This window comes from Peromyscus eremicus, chromosome 1 (genome assembly GCF_949786415.1).
Source record: "Peromyscus eremicus chromosome 1, PerEre_H2_v1, whole genome shotgun sequence".
NCBI classification, from domain to species: Eukaryota; Metazoa; Chordata; class Mammalia; order Rodentia; family Cricetidae; genus Peromyscus; species Peromyscus eremicus.
This window is the reverse complement of record NC_081416.1, coordinates 153,686,031-153,712,753: the sequence shown is the minus strand read 5'-3', so window position 1 is coordinate 153,712,753 and position 26,723 is coordinate 153,686,031.

Here is a 26,723-nt window from a genome sequence, read left to right as displayed (position 1 = left end):
TTAAACCACCACACTTTTCAAACGGCAGGCATGCTATACAAGCCAATCCAGCTGGACTCTTTCCTAGGAATGCGAACGATAACAGTGTCTGGCAAAGCCCGGAGATGGCTCAACCCAGTAGGATACTAGAATAGATACCCAAGGTTGCTCAAAGTCCCGAGGCTTCCTAACTCTTTTTCTCTGAGACCCCTTGCTGAACCTTCTTGTTACCCTCAGCTCGTCCATGTCCTTCTCATGTTGCCCAGCATTGAATTCTACTGCTTCAGACCCAAGTATCCCCCCGCCATGATGGGGAGAGTCTCCATGCACTCAGCTGTCTATCGTGCATGAACAGGATGTGGCACTCTCCCTGAGAGGCTTTGCCTCTGAAAGTGAAGCTGAGGGGTACACCATGAAGGTTCCATGGCTTGGCTCAGTGTTGTGATGGCTTTTCCTGCACTATTTGGTTGGCCTGTTTGTTCTGCTCAAATGTTGTTTGGGGCTCAAACTGATTCTCTCCTTTACTGTCTTGTGAGCACAAGCCAGGGCCAGGCATCTAAAACACGAGGACAATGCACACAACCCTCTTCACAGTTGCTCAGCCTGCTCTTATCTGGGGACTTGCAGAAAGGAAGTTTCTTGGAGTCTCAGTAGTGAATCAGGTGACTTAATGTGTGGTTTTATCACAAAACTTCAATGTGATATTAATCATGTCAAGCATCCTATGCGAGCCGAGCCTCCCCTGAAATCAGCTTAAAAACCCTTCAGAGGATATATCTAGGGCTTTCTTGATTTCCTTCTTTTCTTTATTCTATTATACTTTTGTGTATGGGGGAGTGCATGCATGTTCACATGTGTGTGGAGGCCAGAAGACAACCTTGGGTTGTCTATTCTTCATGTCTATTCTATTCTCTCAGTGGCCCAGAACTCATCTACTCACCTAGGGAGGCTCAGGGACCCACTTCTCTCTTTCTTCCCAGGGCTGAGGAAAAACATGTGCTAGATATCAGCTAGGTATAGGACTCAAGTCCCCACCTTCATGACTGAACCACTTCTCTCTGTCTCTGTCTCTGTCTCTGTCTCTCTCTGCGTGTGTGTGTGTGTGTGTGTGTGTGTGTGTGTGTGTGTGTGTGTGTACACATATACACATATGTGTGTGCATGTGTGTTTTGCTGGGCATGGAGCCCATGGCTTTGTGAATCCTAGGCAAGCACTCTACTACTGAAGTGTAACCCCCAATATAATAAGAATTTTTACAGAACATTTGCAAAGCCACAGAGAAGTGAGGAGGAAAAGTATCTTTTCTTTTGAGATTTGGACTCTGAATGGCATAAAAGGGTTAAGCATTGCCATTCTTTGCAACATCGATAAAAAAATGTGTACTTTAATTTCTAATAAAAAAATCAAGCAGGTATGAATAGCAATAAAATTGCTCAAAAATTGTTCAAATTGAAGGGAAACAATTGAAAATGGATTTGGAAATATAATGTTTAGCTAAGCAAGCTATAATGTTCTGTTATTTTAATCAGCATTGTAAAGTAATTTAAATGATGCGGGAAGAGACTTTTATACTTTAATATATAATCACTTTCTTCAATGCATTCATCAAAAGGTATTTCATGTTAATGATTCCACAGCTGATGACAAGCACCAGCAATAATGGTCTCTTGCCTGCTCTGGGCTTCTGTTTAGAACTTTTCGGTTTGACTTTTTTTCCCTATTCTTCCTTACTAGTCTTAAAGGGAAATTCCTATAATTTTGAAAAAATAGTGTTGGTAAATGTTTCAAAGGTTTGAAAAACTTTAAAAAGGAAATTATGACAATTTACCTTCACTGGATGGATAGATGGATGGATAGATTGATGGACAGGTGGATATATGGGTAGATGGATGGATATATGGATGAGTGGATGGGTGGATGATAGGCAGGTGGGTGAGTGGATGATAGATGGGGAAGTGGACAGATGTATGGAAAGGTGGACAGATGGATGGACAGGTGGTTAGATGATATAAGCAGGTGGATGGATGAACAGTTGGTTGGTTGGATGGATGGATGAGTGGGTGGGCAGGTGAGCTAATGTAAAGATAGGGAAGTGGGTTGGTGGGGGAATAAACATGGTTAGATGACAGATCAGTGGGTGGGTGGATGGACTGATGGACAGATGGTTCATCTTCACTGTCAACTTGATTGGATTTGGAAACATGTAGGAGTTTGGTGTCACATTCTGAGTATGTTCATGATGGTGGTTTCAGAAAGGACTAATTGAGTGGGGGAGCTTCCCTAAATGGTGGCCGTATGGGTGGTGTGATCCCACAGATTGAGGGACCAGGTGGACAAAAAGAGTGCAAAGGAGAAAGCCAGCTGAGTGACAGCACTCTCTCTGTGTCCTGCCCACTGGAAAATGAGGAGCAGCCTACACTGTGGGTAACCTCTGCCAAGAGTGTCTTGCCAAGCAAACAGACTGAGCCCTCTGACATCATGAGCCAAATAAATCCTTCCTCACCTAAGTTACTTCTGTCAGGTAAAGAAAGTAACACAGGAAAATCTGGGCATTTTCCAATCTGCTTTTTCCTGTAACACCAAAACACTGTAGCAGAACAGATGTCATCTAAGTGACCCATCTGCCTCCCAGCCCTGAAATCCACAGGAGATGAATATGTCTCATTTTGCAGCCATTTTGTCTGTGTTCCACGAATGCTTACTGAAAAGTTAAAGCATTGCATGAATAGAGACCGAAGAAATGTCCTCTCTTGTTTCTGAGTGGCCATAAAGCATTATGTTGCTGTTTCAGAAGGGCTTCCTTTTTCTTTTTCTGATCCTGTGTGTCAAACCTGTAGGCTGTCCCATGCTAAGAGCATGTTCTGCCATAGAGCCCAGTCCCAGAATGCTCTTCTGAATAACACTGCAATTATCACTGTCATATCCTCACAATCATTAGAGAAGGGAATATAAGAAAGTTGAAGGATGTGGTGTTCCCAACAGAACGGTGATGATGGATCCCCAAGATTTTCAGGGCCTGGATTACCCTTGCTAGATTTTCTGACCACTTGTAAGCAAAACATGCTGTTACTACCTCTTTGTTCTACTTCTGCCTGTGTTAGTGTTTGTGTAATGAGTAAAGTCCATCAATCCATCTATCCATTCATGCATGTATCAGTCCATCCATCCATATATCCATCTGTCCATCCATCTCTTTACCTATCTATCCAACTATGTATCATCCATCTATCCAACATCTATCTATCTATCTATCTATCTATCTATCTATCTATCTATCCATTCATTCATGTATTAGTCTATCCAACCTCCTGCCTATTTATCCATCTTTCTTTTTACCTATCTTTTAACCTATCCAACTATGTGTCTTTCATCTATCCAACCACCTACCCATCCACCCATCTATCCATTCATGCATCTATCAGTTCACTTAAACCACCTGTCCATACACCCATCCATCAATCCATCCATCTACTCTCCTACCCATCTTTCCATCCACCTATCTCTCTATCCAACTATATGTCATCCATCTGTCCAACCATCCATCCATCCATCCATCCATCCATCCATCCATCCACCTACCTACCCACCTGTTAATCTATCTATTCATGCATCTTGTCAGTCTTACCAAGTTAAGAACAGAATATATTCCTGAATGTATCTTTAAAGGCCTTTGAACATGATTTTCAAACTCTTGAGTTTCCAATGTCATGGACCAGAAAGTGTATTTGGAGAAGACAGCACATGTTCTCTGGTCTGTTTCTTTGTGCTCAGGAACCAAAGAGAAGCTGTTGGTCTAGTGGGAATGAATAGGACAGGGCTTTCTTTCTGGGCTGTCTTTCTGCCTGGGATGGAGGGCCTGGCTATTGTCCTTCTCTTTGGGTTTGGCAATTACACACTGAAACCAACAGCAGTCTCCAGGTTGGTTGGCCCCATAACTCTTGCTGATTCTGAGTGAAGCCCCATCTTGCATTCCAGGGACCTCAGGCCAGCATGTCAGTGCCCTTCAGGAAAAGGGAGATGCATAAGAAAAAGGGGTGAGGGTGACTTTGAGCCAACTCAGAGACATAGCCATCTATAAGCAGGACAGAGACAAGAAAGTGGTAGGGAAAGAAACTCCCCTGCAGCCTGAGAGTCCTTAAGATGCTCTGATCCCAGGCTTTCACACATGTAAACGATCAATCATAACAATCTGGGCATCTTGGACTTATTGTGAGTTACACAGGGAACAAGTGTGAGGCATTTAGCCCAAAGTGTGGTGAATAGTGGCTGCTATTCACTGTGAAAGGACAATTGTGTCTAGAGACAATGAGGACAGAGTGCTCAGGGAAGGCTCTTGGCTGCCCACCTCCTAGACCTCAGCAGGAAGCAGCCACAGAGACTAAGAGGATGGCAGCCTTGCTGAGCACAGAGGCTCCAAACTCCACTTTCGGAGCATCCTAGCTTGAGTGCGCATCAGGACAGAATCCAAAATGCCAGGCTCTTTCCAAAGCCCTCTGAGCTCTGTCTGCTGCATGCAGTGTCCTGTGGTGAGGGAGCGTCTTTCCCTGGAAAAGAGTGTGGTGCTGGGAACAGAAGATACAGAATATTTTGTGGACCCCAGCAACTCATAAGGTTCTACCCCTGCAACCTGCAGGAGAGATGCACCAGGGAGTCTGGAAGCTGGTAAAAGTGCTTTTGCAAATATGTGGTCCTATATGGTAAATTGCAGCAGGGAAGAGTTCATATTCTTCTTAGTGCCTTCCTCAATATTAAGGCAAAGAAGTCCGGTGATGCCTCACCATGCTGGATAAGTACAGGCGTGCTGGCGGGAGTGAAGTCTACCAGCAGAGTGAGGTGGTTGCCACTTGGAATTTACAGTTTAGACTGCACTTCCCCTCACATCCCACCCGGAAAGTACTGGGAATGGAGGGAGAAAAAGAAGGTGGGAGAAACAAGAACTTAGTGGAAGACAGCCAGAAGAGAGGGAAAGGGGGAAGTGGGGAAGGAGAGAAGGGGTGAGGGAAGAAGGGGAGAAGTAGCGAAGGGAGAAAGAAGGAAAGGATGGAGGGAGTGTGAAAAGGGGGATGGAGAAAACATAAAAATGATAGAGGAAAGGAGAGAGCGAGGGGGAGAGAAAGGAAAGGGAGGGAGGGAGGGAGGGAGGGAATCAACTTTTCACTCTTCTGATGATTTCCATGGTGAGTGTCTTACACCATCTTCATAGCTGCTACATGCTTATTGGGTGTTCTTTTCTGTCTTTTTTCCCCTCATGTGTTCAAGTCAGAAGCTCTTTTACCCACCGTGCTGAGCCCATTTCCAAGCCCATCTTCAGTTCTCTTAGCACAGCGCTTCCCAACCTCCCAAGCACTGTGACCCTTGACTACAGTTCCTCATGTTGTGGTGACCCCCAACCATAAAATTATTTCATTGCTATTTCATAACTGATTTTGATACTGTTATAAATCATAATATAAATACTTGATATGCAGGATATTTTATATGTGACCCCCCAAAGGGGTCATGACCCACAGGTTGCAAACCGCTGTCAGAATTTGCTGTCTAGCCTCTCTTCTCTATTCCTCCTCAGATTTCTCGCCTCCTTCTTGCTCTGCCCACCTGTTCTTGCTGACTGTCGATTTGCTTTGCTGCCCTAGCCCTGGTGCCCAGGACACTGCACCCGTGGATTTCTACCATGTATAACCATCAAGTGAGGCTAGGCCTGTAGAACACACCCTTATGGAGGGCAGTGGAAATACTCTTGCCACCCAAAGCCTCATTCCTCCCCAGGTTAGATAAGTAGAAAATAGTGACAAGGAGGGGACTTCTTGATAGTGTATCCGGTGCAGATGTGCGTGAATTACAAGTGTTCAGACTTGATTCTTGAGTGGTGTAGCTGCCAAGACGTTGCTTGGGGGACTTCTAGGCAGCATGGCTGCCTTTGAGTCCCACATGCTTCTGTTAGTCACTACAATAAACTTATTGGCTTTCCAAGCTAGGCTATGGTTGTCCTCCTGCCTGAGGTGAATAAATGTTTCCTTATATTTCCTAAGAAAAAGTCCTGAAATCCAAGTGCAATGGTTAGTTTTGGTCAACTTGACACAGACTGGAGTTGTGGGAGGAGGGAACTTCAAATGATGAATTCCATCCATCAGATTGGCCTGTGGGCTTGTCTGTGGGGGGAATTGCCTTGACTGTTGATTGATGTGAAAGTGCCCAGCCCACAGCAGGTGATACCACCCCTAGGCAAGTAGTCCTAAGCCATGTAAGTAGCCAAGAAAGCCAGAGGAAGCGGCCAGTAAGCAGAACTCCTCCATGGTCTCTGCTTCAGTGAGTTCCCGACTTCCCTCAAGGTGGAGAGTGACCTGAGAGTTTTAAGATGAAATAAACCATTTTCTCCCCCTGTTGCTGTTGGTCAGCATTTTATCACAGCAACCGAAATGCAAACTGGGACACCTCACCCCTTGGAATCCCTATTTGGTTCATATTTTTTACTGTAGTTACTGTAACCCCTGCCAAGCTCTTCCAAACTTACAAACATGCATATCTTCCTATTCAGCCCAAACTCTAGAGAACCTGTTTGGAAATTTCTCGGGCTCCTTTACTGTGCTGTTCCTGCCTTTTTATTATCTTGTCTTTTGAGTTCCTGTCATTTCAGACTTCATCCTGATTTTAAGACCCAGAAAAGGAGCAAAGTATAACTATATGTTATTACAAGAAAAACATTTGAAATATAAAAGGACTGTTTAAAAGTATAAGGGTGGGAAAATAATGTTGGCAGTAAGCAAAAGATATATATCATGGCCCTGTTATATCAGATGCATAAATTTTAAGTAAAGAATGATAGCTTAAAAAGGTCATTTCATGATAATATGATGGTCATTCATAAAGAAAGGTAGGAATAATAAAAGTATGTGGGTGTGATAGAGAAGTTTAAGAATGCAAAAATAAAACATAACCAGAAAGAGAAATAGATAAATCTAAAATTGGAGTCAGAGAGTTTCACAGCTTGCTTTCAGTAATAGACACCAGAGAACAATTTGAAGAATGTTATCAATCATGCAATGTAGTGAGTATTTATAAAATATGATCCTGATCTATTTTGTATTATACAACATCTTTTTAGTGCATATAGACGATTCACTAGCATACAACTTTCACTGGAGCATAAAAGAGGTTTACAAACTTTGAAAAATTAAAGTCACAGAGTAGGTATGCAATTGTGTATAAGTCTTTACCAAAACAAAATTGATTACATAGAAAGGTAAAATAATACTATAATTTATTGGCCATACGTGAATTTAGCAAGGTTATAAGAAGTAGAGCTATGTCTGGCAACCATTTGTCTATATTAGAGATGAACAAATGGAAATGAAAATTAAAAGCACTATATATGTAAAATAATATTAAGAAAAGTTGTGTGAGAATTATCCTGCAAATGTACTAAAGAATCCATGGAAATTAAAGGAGAGCCAAGCAAATGGAGAGGTGCACTATGTTCATGGATTAGAAAATGTACTATTGTCTGGGCATTTATTTCTGTGCACTGGCTCAGTGTTATCCAAATCGGAGTTCCAGTAGACTGCTTTCTGATTGACAGGCAGATTCTTAAGTGTAAAATCAAAGGACTTAGAACAACCAAAGCAATAGTAAATGAGGAAACTCTTAGGTGACTTATCCTATACCATTTAAAGACTATCTTCAAAACTGCAATTAGTCAAAAGGGTATGTGTGTGTGTGTGTGTGTTTGTGTGTGTGTGTGTGCAAAATTGACAAGTGGTTCATGCGAACTGAAACCAGAGGCCAAATAGACCAGAAAACCAGATGCACTAAGTTGATTTTTGGCAAAAACTGTGAGGCAATTTAATGAGAAAAGGGCAAGCTTTCAGTATCTGATGTTAAAACACACTTTTTGAAAATGTGTGATTTCGGGCTGGAAAGATAGCTCAGCAGTTAAGAGCACTGGCTGCTCTTCCAGAGGACACAGGTTTGATTCCAAGCACTTACATGGCTGCTCACAACCATCTGCAACTCCACTTCCAGGGGATCTAATGCTCTATTTTGGGCTCTATGGGCAACTGTTTTCATGTGTACATACTTCCCCCATAAATACTCGCATATACACATAATTAAAAATGTAAACAAATATTTTTTAAAATGTGTTAACTCATCAGCTAACTGATACCACACACGTAAATTGTGTCTTGTTATAGATTTAACTATAAAAGGTAGAACTATAGAAATCTTACAAATGAATGGAAGAGAACTTATTATCAACTATTGGGTAGCTGAGCATGTCTGAGATATGACATAAAAACACAGAGTGGAGGCTGGAGAGATGGCTCAGCACTGAAGAACATGTGCGCTCCTTCCAGGGGACCTGAGTTTGGCTCCTAGCACTCACCTCCAGCAGCTGATATAACCTGTAACTTCAGCTCCAGGGGATGCAACTCCTCTGTCCTCTGTGTGTATCTTACTTACATGCATAATCACACATAGACACAAATACGTTGGATTAAAATAGTCAAAATAAGTATTAAAATACACAAACTAGAACAGAAACAGAAGACTTGATAAATTAAAAGCTTCTCTTGATAAAATTCAACTCTCAAGGAAGAGTTGGTTAATGGACTATTACTCAGCAGTACAAAGGACTGAAATGTTTATACACATGGCAGATTGCACAAGTCTTAGAGCTGCTCAGAAAATCAATCCATAGGATGTAATTTCATTTATATGGTATTCCCTTGATAAAAGTTGGTATGACTTCATCCACTTTGATAAAGACTTTGTCTTTGTCATGACTGGTTATAATCTCTGGTATTATATGTCAAGCTTTGTTCTTCATGTGTTTGTCATGGATACTAAGCCAGGTACTGAGTCCTGGCTGTTGTGAATTAATAGTGCAGTAAACAAAGGAAGACATCTCTTTGGTATAATTAGTTCATTTTCTATATTATATTGTATACCACAGATAAGTGCAAATGTGTGTAAATTTTAAATACTGATTATGTCAGACAGCATGACATTGATGCCCAGGGGTTACATGTGAAAGTGAGGGAGTTTCTTAGTGTGAAACCATTATTCTACTTTGGTTACAGTGTTGACCATGTGAATTGCTTTGTGTATTACTAGTTAACTAAAGGAAGTTTGTTAATAAAAAATAAAACATGGTGTTAAAAGCACTGGCCTCTCTTGTAGAGAACTCAGGTTTGGTTCATAGAACCAACATAGAAGCTGATAACCACATGTAATTATAGTTACATAGATTATCTGATGTCCTCTTCTGGTCTCTGTTGGTACTGCACCCATGCAGTGCCTATACATACACGTAGTTGCACAGCAGTTCACATAAAATAGAGATAAATCCTTTTAAAAATTAGTTCATAATTAGAGATGGATAGAAAAATCATTTGTAATTACATGTAATGGAAAACGTGATCTAAGGGTAATGAACATCCTAAGAAGACAATTCATTTGAGAAGGTGGGCAGCAACATCACAGAGGAAGATGTTTGGATTTAAAAAAAAAATTTTGTAGATCATGTACAACTAATTGGCTTAATTATAGCATTTTCATGCAGATATTTTATTGTACTTTGTTTGTATTCATGTCCTCCCCTTTGATCCTTTGTCCACACCTTCCCAGGAACCCCTTCACTCCCCCAGATAATCTCACTATGCTTTCATGTCACATAGGAAGGAGGGAAGGAAGGAAGGAGGGAAGGAAGGTAGAGGACTTAATCTAGATTGTGCAGAAAGGAAGTTGTCTGAAAGCCTAACAGCCACTGGAGAAAGTGAGCCGTGTCTGTGGGTACCATGAGGGTGGGAAGGAAAACCACATGTGGGCAGCTGTGTGGTCCCACTAGAACGCTTAGAACTGCAAAGGCTGACTGTCCGATGCCATCTGAGTGGGTGGCAGAGCCTGCTCACACTGCTGGACAAGTGTAAGTAGATGCAACCATTTCGGAGAGCACCTTGGCGAATGAACCACACATCTTCCCTTAGTGTTGGCAAGTCCACTCGGGAGAAACTGAAATGCATACCTCAGAAAGACTTGTGTATAAACAGCCACCACCACTTTATTCATCCTCAATAAATCTAGAAGCAACCTTAGCTGGGCTTGGTGGTCAGTGTCTACAGTTCTAACAACAGGAAGACAGAAGCAAGGGGATCAGGAACTTGAGGCCAGCCTGGGCTACATAGTGAGAGTCTATTTTTTAAACAATCCAAACACTAAACAAACACATGCGTGTTTGAATTTAACAAGGCTAATATAATCCGCATTAGCCTTGACCTAACTATATAGCCCAAGGCCTTGAACTCTGGATCCTCTTACCTCAGCCTCTTGAGTGCTGGGATTATAGGCATGTGATGCCACATGGGGCTCATTTTTCCATGTTAGAGTTTTACCTTTGAACTCCAGGGCCTGGAGAAGGTGACCCCATGTCAGGAGAATGCAGCCTGAGGCTTGCTATGGAGGATCTCAGTGAGAAGCCTTCCTTAATTTTGTGAAAAACTTTATTAAAAAGCCACAGCATGCATGTCTTACCTCTCCCCTCACCCGACCTTTTGTTTGACTTTTTTGAGAATGTCACTTTTTTAACCTTTGGTTGGTCTTTTTGGACACACAGGTTAACTTCTTTAGGGACTGTGATAAACAGGGTGAGACATTCCTCTTCACTCATCAATTGCTCCATCTCAAATACCTCTGATGGTACCTGGAAAACCACACCGCTCTGCTCGAACTCCCCTTTTACTCCCATCCCTGACTGGCTTACCTTCTGGGTTTTGAGGGAAGGATGCAGTTTAGTTAGTAAAGTAGAAGAACCTTTTCCACATCATTCACATAAATGAAAACACATGCACTGACTGAAGATAAAAATCGACCGTGGAGGTGGGGAATACTTGGCAAAAGCAGGGGGTAGGAGGAGGAAGAGGCCAGAATCCCAGGATCACCGGAAAGCAAGCCTCAGGGGTTTTGACAAGCCCTCTTCAACTGTGCAGTCTTTCTTCCCTCGTGCGAATACGCTATGCACCCATGTGCACGTGCACACACGCACACATGCATGCACACACACACTGAATACAAAGAACCAACATTTAGGCCAAAGGGTGTTGTTTCATCTTTTTCTATTTCAGCTCACCGTTTTCATCACCTGCAGAGCTGAGGCTGTGGATTTTAATAAAATTGTGGAGTGTCTTCTAACAATTTGTTTTTTTAGAAGAAATCAGTTGAAGGACAGTGGAAACAATAAGCACAAATATACGAATTTTTTGTCTCTCAGCTTTAACGCTAGCCACCACTCCCCTCTTCCATATTCATAAAGTATACACAGAGCTAATTTTGAAAGTGCCCTTTACGACTGTGTCAACGTCATAGCATCATGTTCTGAAGGCGTAATTAAAGATTTACCTAGATTTATGACTTTATTATCATCAATAGGGTTAAGGAATGCCAGGGAGACACATTGTTGGGAGACTTTAGTCAGCAGTTTGGGGAGCAATGAGAGTCCTGGTATTGCTTTAGTGCTGAGGGGGAAAATGACTGTTCGGGATGAATACACAGCTCTTTATTAGGAGGAGCATTGAAGACACTTGTGTCCAACTCCTCTCTGCCTTCCTGCTTCTCCCTGTCGGGAGCAGAAAGGGGGAAAGGGCCACATGGCCTGCTCATGGCCACGACAGGGATGGAGATGGCAAAGAAAGCCCTCAGTAGGCATGGTGACCTATTATTCTCTCTTCAGGAAGCTTGGGCTGGGCCAACATGTCTTTAAAACAACACGCAGTGGCTTTCCGTGGACTCTCCTTTAGCCCTTTGGAAAGCAGGAGTTGGATTTACCCTTCATCATCCACTGACTCATCAGGGAAATCCCCAGTATACCTGGCTCCCGGCTGCAGTCCCCACCGGGGCCCTCCTGCTTCTGAGCCAGATGACACTGTGGTGTCAACAGCAACAGGCTTTCTTCCTGCAGCTCTACAGTTGTTCACTTCCCCCTCCTTGGTTCAAGCTGCAGTCATAACAAGACAGGCCACAATGCTGCTTCGCATATATTTCTTGAAAGTAAATGAGCAGGCTGGGGCCTGTGGCTTGGCACCCTCTCTTTAGGCTGGGCAAGGGAAAGGCATGTGTTGATTAGCTGTCATTATGACAAGAGCTACTGTTAGATTCTGTAGTAGAAATTTTCATTTTCTACTGGTCCCTTTCAGACAGCATGTCCTTCTGAATTTCTACCTTGATTAGTCAGGGCTTTTGAGAGTCAGTAAGAGGAGGATGGCAATGAGAATTGTGATAGGTATGTAGGTGGACAGAGAGGTGGTGATAGATAGATAGATAGATAGATAGATAGATAGATAGATAGATAGATAGATAATAGATGGATTGATTATAGATACATAGGTGACAGACAGATGGATAGATAGTAGGTAAATGATAGATAGAAAGATGATATGGTAAATGTATAGATAGATAGATAGATGAGATAGATGCTGGACAGATAAATAGTAATAGATGATGGATAGATAATAATGATGATTAATAGATGATAGATGCATGATAGACAATAGACTGATGATAGATGATGGACTATTGATGATAAATAGATGATGCATACATACACAATTGATAGAAAATAGATTGCTAATAGAACAGACAGATAAATTGAAGCAGTAAGTGGCAGACAAAAAAATAGATATATAGATAAGTGATAAGCAATAGATGGTAGAAGACAGAGGTAGATATGTACATATATCAAATGATAGAAGATATAATAGATAAAATAAACATATGTGATAAATAAAAGAGTGATTAATGGAATGATAGCTGATATACACACACAGACAAATGATAAAGAATAGACAAATAATAGATAAACAGATGGATGTTAAACAATAGGAAACAGATGATGCATGGATGAGAGAAGTTAAGTGGAGAGGTAGGTAGATAGATAGATAGACAGACAGACTCAACTTAAGGAGCTAGGTTCTCAGATTGTGGAGGCTTCCAAGTTCAAAATTCCCAGGGCAGGCTGACAGGCTGGAGGCTTAGGGGAGAACTGCTGGAAGATTCCTTCTTGGGGAAACCTGTGTCATCCTTAAGGCCCTCAGCAGATTGGATGAGACCAGCCCACGCTCTCCAGAGCTCTCCACTGGACTCTGGGTCTACTGATCTAAATGTTACTCTCATCTAAAATAATACTGTCTTGGTAACAGCCAGATGTGTTGAACAAATAAACAAATACCTGGGCCCCACAGCCTGCTCTTTACCACCAAGGAGGAAATGGGGACTATCATCCTATGCACTTGGCAGCCCGTGAGTTTTACCCTGCTCACCCTCTGTGAGTTTGGTTCTTATTCTTATGTTTTCTTTATTTAAAAAAGCAACCAAACCGTTGCCACACTTGACACCTTCTGCTTTGATGTAGTTTGGGTTGAAACAATAGAGAGTTCCATCTGGGAATGAAGGCCAAGTGTGGGAGAAGAGGGTGTGGGGAGATGAGGGTCTGACATGGTATACACACCCCAATGATGCTCCCTTTGCTTTGAGGAATCCCCTTGGCTTGGCTTCCCTGTGGGAGGGGATGATGCACCTGAGTGGAGTAGCAGCTCAGGTTCATCCTCAAACCCTTCCGAGGCCAAGATTTTCCCCGAGGGGCTGGTGGGCTTGTGTGTCCTGTAATTCAGAATGTGCTACCTGCACACTCACAACAAGAAAGGTTGGGGTAGCATCATGTTCCTCCTCAAGGCAACCTTCTGCTGAATCAGGATGACCTTGGCCGTCATGGTCCCCTGAGCCAGCTCTCCCTGGAATGGCTGCCCTCTGGACTTGAATTTGGTCATACCTTGCACTCTGCATGATAGATGGCTACCTGGCATCAGCAGAGAAGCGATTGAGAGCATGTTTACTCTGCCTGAACTCCAGGCTGCCCCCCAAGTCCTCTGGAAAAGGCAGTTATAGCTGAGGACAGACAACCCTGGACAGAGACTGACAGTGCTCACTCTGGAGAGAAGACCAACCTCTATACCTAGTGAGGGTTAAAAAATACTTTTCTCTGGCTCCTATAGCTCTTCAGTGGCCTCTAACCCATACTTTGGAAACACAGTGTGCAGGCGTCCTGGATGATACTGAATTTGACTACAACAGGAGCATAGGAAGGCATAGGACACTGGTGGCTGTGGCCAGCCCTCCATCTCCATGATGGTTAGTCTTCATTGTCAACTTGACTAGATTTATGAGATGTGAGCACGTCTGCAAGTGCATTTCCCAAGAAGTTTAACTGAAGATGGAAGACCTACCTGAGTGTGGGTGGCACCACCCTGTGAGCTGGAGTCTGGACTGGACACAAAGCAGAAAGTGAGATGAGCATGGCATTCATCTCTCTCTGCTCCCTGATGGCAGCTGTGATGCTACATGATCCTGCTGCCATGATTTACCTCATTGCTTTTGTCAATGTGACACCAATTAGGTCACCTGGGAAGAGGGACCCCCATTACAGAATTGCTTACCTCACATTGGCCTATGAGCATGTCTGTGGGGGCATTCTCTTAATTGCTGATTGATGTGGGAGATCACAACCCACTGTGGGAGGTGCCACCCCTAGGCTGGTGGACCAGTCAGTAAGCTGTGTTCCTCCACGGTCCCTGTTTTGGTTCCTGCCTCCAGGTTTCTGCCTGGAGTTCTTGCCCGGCTTCCCTCAGTGATGGATTGAGATCACTTCTCTCAGTGATGGATTGAGATCAGTAAGCCAAACAAACCCTTTCCTCCCCAAGTAGCTTTAGTCATGGCTTTTATTACAGCAGCAGAGAACCAAACCAGGATGCCCACTGTGATGGACTATACCCCTCTTAAACTGTGAGCTAAAAGCAACCCTTCTTTTCTCAGACTGATTTGGTCACAGCGACCAGAACAATCATAAATACAGTCTTTTCAGCTCCCTTTGGTGTCCAGCTGACAGGTATCCCTGTTGCCTGTTAAAGACAGATTCTTCTCTCTGCTAATTGGTCAGTTTCCAGTGTCCCTAACGAGCTGGCCATTTTTTCACTTGAGGAAATAGCTTTAAGAAAAAAGAAAAGCCAAAGCTGCCTGTAGTGGCTTGGCTAAGCTTCTCACAAAAGTGTCATGTCTGTTAAAGTGACACTGATCCCCAGTGCCTAGTGCTTTGGGAGGTGACAGAGACTAAAGGGGTGGGACCTAATGGGAGGATGTTAGGTCATTGGAGTGTGCCCTTGAAGGGGATAATGGGACTCTGGTCTCTTGCTCTGTCTTTCGGGTTTTTGGTTTTGTAGACAGGGACACTCTATGTAGCCCAGGCTACCTCAAAATTGCAATCAATTTCCCTCAGCTTCCCAAACAGTTGCATTATAAGTGCATGCTACCACACGAGGCTCTCTCTTACTTTTTTATTTTCTGGCCACCATGAAGTAGGCCACTTTCTCTACATGCTCCAAGCACGATGCCCTGCCTTATCGCAAGCTCACAAGAAAATGTCTCCACTGTGCAACCTCTGAATCTACGAGTCAAAGTCAACCTTTCTTCTTTTTTAAGGTTATTGAGGCAGGTACTTGTTACAGTAACTCCACTGTAAGAGTTCCCTGGCCTGAGCCAGGCCTGTTGGTACAGATCTATAATCCCAGCTTCTCAGGAAGCTGAGACAGGAGGATCATGTGTTCAAAGTCAGCCTGGGAAACTTAGAGAGTTTCTGTCTCAAAATTGTGTAGCAGGTCCACAGCTGAACACTCATCTTGCATGCTGAAGGCCCAGGGTCCATTCCCTGGAATGGTGCATCTGCATCTCCCCATTCTCTTCATCTTTGCATTGCTGCTGTGGATCTGTAGGGCTGCCAACATGACACAAATTCCAGAAGGGGCCTTTTGCTTCTGACTACACTCAGTGTTGTGCTTCCGATGTGAGTTCCTTAGCGCTTCACTGGGCCCCAGCTCTCCCTTTCCAAACCCCAAATCAGTCTCTCCTGCTCCCCCCTCCTCCTCTCTCCCTTCCTCTCTCCCTTCTTCTCTCCTTCCCTCTGACATAGCCACTGTAGCGAGATTTTAAAGATAAACTGCCAGACCAGGAGGAAATACTCTCCCTACCAGAGAGCACAAATGACCTGATAGACTGGTACTACTGGGTCCTACAGCACACAGCCCACCTTTCTCCCTTTGCTGATACCAACTTAACCCTTGCATGGTAAGGTAAGGGCCTCAGTGCCACAAAGAACTGGGTAGGATCTTCTTTGTAACTCTCGAAACCACACATATCTAGTCTTAAAAATGGACACCATGATAGATAAAAGGGAACCAGACCAGACCTTTGTGCTGTACTGTTTTTTATTTATTTGGTTTGGTTAAGAAAGGATCTCACTATGTAATCCTGCTGACCTGGAACTCTCTCTGTAGATCAGGCTGGCCTCCACCCTACAAAAATCCACCTGCCTTTGCCTCCCAAGTGCTGGGATTAAAGGTGTGTGCCACCACCCCTGACTGCTGCTTGTGTTTGTAAAGCTGAGTAAGTGGCTCTTAACTCACCTCCCCGGGTAGGTTAAAAATTGCAGTCACAAAATGAAGACCCATAGTTCTTATGATGTCACCCCCACCCGCTGTGAACCATAGTTCTTAAGATGTCACCCCTACCCCCTGAACAGCTCTAGGAAAGAACAACTGGATTCTACTTAATGCTCCACCAGGAGGTCCTTTTGGACACTTTGAGGACAGAGAAATTCGCTGCAGAGATGAAGCGACATACCTGATTACCTTTATCACCTTACCAGCAGGCAGGGGTAGGGTGTACAGAATTACTCTGCAGCCCAGTATGAACCTCCCCACAGGACGATGGCCAGATAACTGACAGGTCTAAGTAGTGGGAGAGCAGCTTGACCGTGGTTATTATCAAAGGGATGTGGAATCTGTCAAGGCGTCCAGCTCCTGCTTTCCAGTATGTCTCACATCAGAGGGAGGGAACATCTGTGGTGGGCCAACGATATGTCTTAGCAACATTTTTTTTGGGGGGGGGTGAAATTAACATTAGTGGGAAGACAGGTTGGTGTTGCTCTGTGTTGTCAGTTAGTAACACAACAATTCTGAGGTTATTAGCAATCCTGAGCTATGTTGGGCTGTGTGGAGACCCAGCACAGGCTTGCTTACTTCAGAGTCAGGGCTTAGAAATTTCTGGAAATGAAATTGCTATGAAAAGCTTGGATGTTTTTCAGCCCATGTTTAGACGTGAGGAAATGTGCACCAGAGGAAAGAGAAATGTCACCGTGCTACTGTGTTGGCCCTTCACCAACACTAACTAAATGTGTGTGAAGAGGCAGGCTCTGAGAAGAGTGGGCATGAGGCCTGGCCCTTGCTATCTAGGGCAGCGTATTATCCATCCATCTGTCTATCTATCTATCTGTTCATGTGTCCATAAGTCTGTCCATCTAGGTATCTATCTGCCCATCCACTTGTCCATCCATCCATCCATCCATCCATCCATCCATCCATCCATCCATCCATCTACCCACTCATCCATCAGCTCATATATCTATGCATGCATGCATCCATATGTCCGTGTGTCTATTCATTCATCCATTTATTTGTCCATACATCCATGTGTTCATGAACCCACCCAGCCACTTGTCCATAAATTCATCTGTCCACCTGTTTGGAAGTCCATGTATTCATATAAGCATCCATCCATGTGTCCATCCATCCATCTCTTCTAGACACTGCCAAGCCCTGGGATACAACAACCATCAAAGGTCACACTCACCTAAATTTACAGGGGGTGACAGTAAAGACAAACAGACACAAAACACATAGAAACAGAACAGGTGCATTGCCATACTATGTTTTTCAAGAAATCCAAGAAAGTGGCCCCCTAGTTCTGCATTTGATCCATGTGTAGCTCTCACAAATCTCAGATCTCTACTGCTCCATCTTCTAGAGCTGGTATGGAGATTAAAGGCCCTTAGAACCTTGAGTAGTGACTCAGAGGCTCAAAAGATAGTAGCCATATTCACACTACCATCACCACCACCATCATCATCTTCTTCATCACCAAGCTAGGTTCACTGTCTTCTCTTCCACATGGATTCTCCTGTTATGAAACTGTCATTGTAAGGAAACTAATGTAAGAGTAGGGTTTAATTCTAGCCCTTTTATGCTTTAGGATCTATACTGCCAGCCACTAAAGGCCAGTCCACTGTTTTACTACAAAAGTAGATGAGGAAGAAGTCAGAATGTGGATGACTAGAGCCTTTAAATGTTTGTTTTATCATTGTGTCAATGTCACAGCTGTCCCCACCTGGCACCCATACCCAGTGTTATAAAATGGAGCAACTGGCACTGGGTTTGCTATAAGCACCAAATGACAATATCCTTGCCCATCACCCCCAAGTTATCACATGCTATTTTATCATCTGTCTGTCTGTCTATATATGTCTCTCTCTGCATGTATATATATACATGTATATATATATACATGTATATATATATATATATATATATATATATATATATATATACATGTGTCTATTTTGAGACAGTCTCACTCTGTAGCTGAGGTTAACCTGTAACTCACTATATAGCCCAGGCTGACCTGGAACTCACTAGGCACTGCATAGCTCAGGCCATTCTTATACCCTCCCACAATATTCTCCTGAATGCTAGGATTATGGAAATGTGCCACCACACACAACTTACATAGGCAGAAACTTCAGTGGGTAAAAGAAAAAATAAAAGAAAGTGTCAGCCCCCAAAGTTATATTTGTTCCCCAACACTCAGAACCTGTGAATATTGCCTTACATGGCAATAAGAATGAATTTTACACTGCATGAAAATCCAATTCAAGAATCTTGAGAGCAGTTTGTCTTGGATTATCTGCATGAACCCCAAATGTTATTATGCACATCCTTGTAAGAAAGAGACCAAGGGATATCCCCAAAGACTTGTAGCGGTGATGGCCATGTGAAAATGGAGTTGAAATAGTTTCACACAGCATACCAGTTCATGTTGTAATAACACACTTGAGACTGGGTAAATCAGGAAGAAAAGAGGTGGCTTAATTTTAACCCCCAGCTCTGGAGATCCAAGGTCAAATGTGAAGAAGTTTTTGCTGATAGATTCCAAAAGTAGCAGACAACTTCACACTACAAAAGACAGAGAGTACATAATAAATACACCTATATCCTTTGGGTTATCTTCCTGTAAAGCCACAGGTATTCAATTACAGAGCACTATCCAAATGCCTTTCTCATTTCTAATTTCCTCACAAAGGTATCACCTCCCAGCAACTAGTCAGCTGAGTTTCCAGCTGCTTAGCACTTCACAAGGTGCTGAGTTCTGACCCCAGAACATCAAACACATTCTACACTAGAGATTAACGTTCAACACCGGAACTCTCAGGATTTACACCATGCATAAGTTGTAGCATGATATGGATCTCAGTTAGAACCTGCTGGATGGTCAGGAGGCCCTGGGAACTTGGAAGGCACAGGCTAAGCTCTCCGATGCAGTCTCCCAAAGAGTGTAGCTCCACTTAAACTCAGACTTTTGATTCTCCAAAACTCCAAGCTTGTCCATTTCTCTTGCCCACCTCGGTGTCTGTGGACCTTTGCAACTCCAGGAAAGAGCACAGTTACCCTCACATCACCCACCACATAACCCAGAGTTGTGGTTGATGGTGTGTTGGAGCAGCCCAGCCCAGTGCAGGGCTTACAGAGGCAAATGTGACACAGACCTGCACCCTGGGAAGATGTGTGTTCACTTTGGCAGCCTCTGAGGGAGCTCCCTCCCTGGGCTCCTACTAAGGACAAGGGCTTGTGGGCATGGGAGTATACAGTGCAATCTTCCCATAAGAGGCTGGAAGGAGGTGGGTGGGGCCTTCTTCTCCATATTACTTCAACACGGGCCACATTTTGATGTCACATGATGGACACAGGTGAGAATTGTCTCTCCTTCCTGCAGGGGCTGTCAGGGCCCTCCCACCTCTGGAGAGGGCCTGCCGCTACCCTGAGAATCTACACTGAGTCCACACTTTCTGCTTCACCTAGTTGAAACATACCAGGATACCTGCAAGATTGTGGGGGTGGGGGTGGGGGATGGTGATGAGTGAGGGTGACTTGGAGCCTCCCTGGCTTATATAAAAGGCTAACCATTACCACACTGTGGAACTGGTGAATAACCTAGGCCTCCCCAGCATGAAAGGCTTTGTACATTTGGTATGCTGATCCTTCCAGAACTAGAAGCTAGACACCATGGGTGCACAGGGCATGGCAGGAAGAAGAGGCACCCATGGAGAGGAGAGAGCTTTAGTTTCCAGCTGCCAGGAAGGTTTTCGAAGTCTCCAGGGCCAGGCCCTTCAGATGTGGGCCTGATGTTCTGAGAAATGGCCTCAATGTGCCCTGGAAGTCTAGCTCAACAGTACCTGTAATTGAGTTACCTAGTGCCTGCCAGGCACTGGTGGTCTGGTCAGTGTGGCCAGTCATTGGTGGCTTGAAGCTGGCTGTGGGCTGTCTTGGGAGCTGCCTCCATCAATGAAGCAAACAGTCTCTGAGTATAGTGGGTTGTGACAGCCTCCAGCATAGCCCTAGGAGGGGCTGAGGGGAGGGGAGGGCATCCTACAGGTTCCAGGAGCTGTATTTGCCACACCTTGCTGGGGTCTCTCTGGCTACTCCTTTTGTCTTCCTTCATATTTGCATCTCAAAAGAGGGTGATGTAGGCTGACCGGCGGTGGCTGAAGGGTCCTGTGCCTTTGAACCCAGGGAGGGGCAAAGGAGCTTACATCTTAGCTGTATTTACATGAGTGTGGTTTCGCTCCTCCCAAGACTCAGTTTTCCAAGTTGCAAGATGTATATAATAAAATCTTCCCAGCAGCCCGTGGTGGGTTATCGCTGCTCTTTGCAATCTCCAGCCTGAGGGACTCACCTAGCTTGGTAGTGCTTGTGGCCACTACCACCTGCTGCTTAGTCAACTGATTGTTCAGCCCATGATTCATTAGCACCCATCTTGACTCAGACATTGGGGGCTAGTGCTAGAAACCAAAACGATGTGGCTTTGCCCCTAAAGGGTGTATGTTCCGGGTCAGGTGGTGGTGGCTCACGCCTTTAATCCCAGCACTCGGGAAGCAGAGCCAGGTGGATCTCTGTGAGTTCAAGGCCAGCCTGGTCTACAGAGCAAGATCCAGGACAGGCACTAGAACTACACAGAGAATCCCTGTCTCGAAAAACAAAGCAAAACAACAACAAAAACAAAAACAAAAAACAAAAAAACAAAAAAAGGAGTGTATGTTCTTTGGTAAGAACATATGGGTTCTAAGGCAAATCAGGGTTGGAGAGATGGTTGTGCAGGTAAGAGCTGACCTGAGTTCAGTTCCCAGCACCAACGTAGGGTGGCTCACAACTGCTTATAACTCCAGCTGCAACTGATATCCTCTTCTGGCCTCCTTGGGCACAGCACACACATGTGGTACACACACACACACACACACACACAAATATAATGAAAATAAATCCTTAAAAAACAAACAAATGAGTTACTGGAGATCATTTAGACCCCACTGTGGCTTTGGGACAGCCTAAAAAGAGGAAAACACAAAAGATTCCATAGCTAGATAGGGTCCCTGTAGTTTGAATATAGCACTGATTCAAGGACTTTATATTCCTAAGGATCCCAGTGGCACAGGGTCTTCAGGGTGCCACAGTCACAAGTGGAAGTCCCAGGAGTGGCCAGAGAACCTTATCTAGAGATGACTGGAGTACAGGTCTGGGAGACTTCCTGGGGTGTTATTCAGTGTAGGCTGACAGCATTGGAGGCAGGGTGGGTTCTGAAGGGTGGGAAAGGTTGAATGTGTGGTCTTGGGAGTGGTGGGAGGAGTTCTGACCTTGATCAGAAGTACACTCCAAAAGTACTATCTCACAGCCCTGAACCCTAAGCAAAGTGTCTCAGGTCTGCCTCATGCTGTCAAAGCCACATCTCATTACTGACACCGACAGTACCATCCCCAGCAACGGGGAGCAGAAGGGCTGTATGCCTCCTACTTTCCCCAAACCAAGTCATTTTTAGAAATGTTTAAATCAAGGCATAGCACGCCTACAGTGATCTGTCACGTGAAGTGCTCCATGGTCCATTTATCCATTCTCGTGGTGACGGCCGTTGGGATAGCTCCCAGATTGGGGCAATTATATACGGTACTGCTGGTGGCATGTGCACTTGTTTTTGCTGGGTTTATTTCTGAAGGGTAGAGGGTGTTCAGTGTAGACACTGTCAAGTGCATTTGCAAACTGATTGCTCCGATCCCTACTGTCAACCCAGAGCTCCCGTGGTCCAGGGCCTCAGCCTGTATGCTGCATCCTGTCTCCTCATGCTTGTCATTTTGTGGGTGCTGTCTGGTCAGGGTCTCAGGGCACCTCACTGGTTAGTAACAGGATGAAGCCACTTCTTGTTTGCTCACTGATGGTAGCATGAAATGTGCTTTTGTGAAGTGTCTCTCTGAGCCGTCTATTTCAAAAATACTTTATTAATTTTTAAATTATGTGTATATGTGTGTCTAAGTGTGAGTTTATACAATATATGTGAATGCAAGTGCCTGAAGAGGTCATAAGAGGGCATCAGATCCCGTGGAGCCTGAGTTAAAGGCTGTTGTGAGCTCCTTGATGTGGGTGCTAGGAACTGAACTTGGGTCCTCTGCAAGAGCAATGCACACTCTTAACTACTGAGCCGTATCTCCAGCTCCTGCATCTTCACTTTTCACTGTTACTCACTGATACATCTGAGTCCTTCTTAGATCCCATGTTCCAAAGTCACCTTTAGGAGTGACAATCTGGCCACTGATGCTGACAGATGTAGCTGCCCCTAACCCCCTGGCCCACTTTACTTCTCTTTATGCCTGCAGAGATTTAGAGAATTCCTAGTGGTAGATGCAAGCAGGCCTCTCTTCAACCTATTCCCTAGGTTGAGCTATTGTTACCTTGGGACTCACTTGCCCATGCCAACTGGCCGGAGACCTAGCTCTGGTTGCAGCCTGTGTGAGTAGATAAATGGTGTACTGAGCCCATATAGAACTTCCCCAGCACCCCTCATGGCTATCCTCTTCCTCCTCATCCCTGATGGACCCTCACTCATGTTTTAGTGAATCACCTGCATTTCTACCCTCCAGATTTTCAGACTGAAGCCTCCCTGAGTGTGAGTGTGGACTCAGAGTCCCATAAAGACTCACTCCCTCAGTGACTGGGGGACAGTAAGGATGCTAACTACTGCCTGACTGTTTCCAATGTGGGGCCCATGGGCATCTGACTAGCCACCTTGACCCAGAAGCCCAGACAGCAGAACTGTGGCCATGGTCTCCAAGGCTCAGTGTCCCCACTTCTGACTTCCCTCACCCTCCCAGGCATCCAGGCTCCTCTTTGAATGTGTTCTCTTTCTTGATGACCCTGTCAGAGAGAGACATGGTTCAAATGCTAGGTTCTGATACATCAACTCAACCTTGATGATGTAACGCCACTCACGGGACCTGCTTCTCAGAGGAACATAATGCAAAGGGAACCTCTCCAAAAGCAACTGCTCTATCTGATGTGCCTGATGCCATGTGACAATCAGGAAGAGGTCACGTTATTTTAAGTCATGTACCATGGAGACATTTTCTTTCACAGTGTTGGGGACACTTATAGACAGCACCCCACCGTCACCAAAATTGATTAACAAGACACGGAAACCTGTGTGCCAATGGAAACAATGAATAGAAGAATGCAGGGCTGAAGTGGTGCTGGCGTTAATCCCCTGTCTAACTGTCTCTGGGTTTCTTGGGACCACCTGGCCAGTTGTGATGCTGTGTCCACTACCAGGGTCAGGTGAGACTATGGGCTGACTTACATTCCTGCTCCTCCTCATATCCACAAGGAAGCCCAGCCAGGAATCTACCATGCTTTGGGCTTTGCTTTGTTACCTTGATCCACAATCAGATGGGCCAGGCCAGGTTTGTCCTGCTCCAGACTAAAAGCACAAGGCAGTATGCATGTACCCGTGTTGGGCTGTCAGAGGTGGATTCTGGCTCTTTCTGCAAGACCTGAGCTCCTCAGTCTTTCCCAGCCCCTTTCTTATTTCTCCCCTTGGTGGTCTCCTCAGGCTCCGTCAGGTTCTTTCTCTGGTATTAGTTTCCCACCGCTGTGACCGAAGGCCCGACTTACTGACTTTACAAGGCAAAAAGAGGATTTTGCCTCATGGCTTCAGAGGCTCTGCTGCTTGCAGACCCGTGGTGAGGCAAAAACTTCATGGCAGTAGGGTGTGGCAGAGGAAAACTGCTGCCTCAGGGAAGCCAGGAAGCAACAGAGACAGGAAGAGGCAGGGCAAGATATCCTCTTCAAACTCGTTCTCTCAGTGACCTTTGACCTATGAACTGGCACCATCTTGTCTTAGCAGATTCAGCTGTGGGCTCATCCACTGATGGAGTTAGTGACCTCACTCTCCAGATCCAGTCACCTATCAGAAGCCCTACCAGGTGAGACCAGAGCCTCCAACACACAGAGATTCTGTGGAGACGCTCCATATACACACCGTAGCAGCCCCTCTTCGCTCACATTACCTTGTCCTCTCCGTACATCAGCATATACCAGATTTAGGACTGCTACTGCTGCCACTGCCAGCTGCATTAACTGAGTACTCACTGTGTGCCTGAATCACCCTAAATCATCTAAATTTTCTCTATAAACTCCAAAGCCACCTTTAAGGAAACAGTATTATCACCTTCTTCTTAGAGAGGAGGAAAGCCAGGTGCAGAGAGGATGGGTAACTTGCTTGTGATTGATAAGTTGGCATCCTGTGCAGCCGAGATCCAAACATGAAGGGCTTCCAAACCCATCCCTAAACCTTGCTCTGCCATCCCTCCAGGGTACCAGGGTTCTCAAGTAGCTGAGAGTAAAATATAAGTGCACTGGATGTGTGTGCCTTTCAGATAGGACTTCAAACCTGGACACACTGTGTCCACTAATATGAGATGACATACCAACAGGCCTCCAGCCAAATTAGACCTGAGCACCTGGGTCTTCACTCAGCAGAGCTGTGCAAAGGTCCTCTGGTATCTAATCTTGCAAAGAGAGACTTTTTGACAAATGGAAAGTAGAGCTGGAAATGCTTAAGACCTAGAGAAGAACGGACAAGACTCTCTTGAAAAGTCTACTAAGTGAGCCATATTAATTTCAGCTTCAACATATGTAGATTCTGCCAACCAAATCCACACCTTTCTTGTAAGGCAATATGTAGTTGGGATAAATACCTGCCAGAGAGGACTCCATTATTTTTCAAAAATAGTACTGGGGTTGGAATCACAGACTTAAGAAGTCTATGTAAGTACTCTACCACTGAGCTACACCCCCAGTTACTCACTACGGGATTCTAGCCAAGTGCCCTACCACTGAGCCACACCCCCAGCCCCTCACTGGGAGACTCCAGACAAGTGATCTACCACTGAGCCACACCCCCAGCCCCTCACTGGGGGATTCTAGGCAGGGGCTCTACCACTGAACCACACCCCCGGCCCCTCACTGGGGGATTCTAGGCAGGGGCTCTACCACTGAACCACACCCCCGGCCCCTCACTGGGGGATTTAGGCAAGGGCTCTACTGCTGAGCTAAATCCCAACCAAGTGTATCTGAGTTTTAGAACATAAAAATGCTATATAGACAGACTGAGTCTCAACCAGCCCCAAACAGAGCTTCTGAGCTGGGTGTCAGCGTCACCAGCCCTCCTCCTCCTCACCTCCCTAGCTCTGCTTAGACCATTTTTACAGGCACTTCTTCTTACCAAGTGCAAATTTTCTAATTTTGATGTGTTATACCTAAATTCCCTTTCTAAAGAATCTGTACTAGGAGAAACAAGTTGATTTCTCCATTGAAGGGCTTCACTGTAATTAAACTGATTGCCGAAAAAGACATCATTCTTCTTTTAATAAGGCAATTTGCATATTCAATAACTTTAGCCTCACTTGCTGAAAGACAGTTTGGAAGTTTGTTTGTATATTCTCTCACTCAAATGTTTTCAGATAGGCTTACCTTATTTCCATTCACAGAGGGATAATTGACAGAAAATACAAGAGAAAATACCTTCTGATAAAAAATTACTTATTTTGTTTCCAAACACACTGCAATTAATGGGCAACAGAACTCCCAGAGAGGAATATTGCAAAGTCAGTTATCCCCCAGGTTACTGTCAATGCCCCCTCTGCAAATCGGTCTTTGAAGTCTAGGTGGGTGGAGGGCTTTCTGAACCAGACTTTCCATGGCTGAGATAAAACACCTTCCGTGAACAGCTTCAGAAAGGAAGGGTGCGTTTTGGTCCATGTTTTCAGAAGTGTTGATCCATCATGATGGAGAAGGTATGGCAGAGCAAAGTAGCTCACATCATGGTGGGTAAGAAGCAGAGACAGAGAGAAAGAGAGGAGAGAGGGACAGAGATTGGTTGACTGATTTAAGGGGAATATATGACCTAAAAAGCCAGGAGTGAGAACAGAGAAGTCATGGTGTCCCACAGCAGAATGGGTGTAGTATGTTATCCCCAGCCACAGACGGAATGGTTCTACGAAGATAATTACCACATTGCTTATAGACTGATTGAATGTGTCCCACCCCCAAACTCCTAGGTCAGTGTTACACCTGTAGTGTGATAGTATTTGGAAACAAACCTCCACAAGGTGATCAAGGTTAGATGCCGAGTCCTGATGACAGAATCAGTGGCTGTATAAGAAAGGACAGAACACCAGAACTCTTTCCCTTTGTGCCCAGGATGAGGCCAAAAGAAGA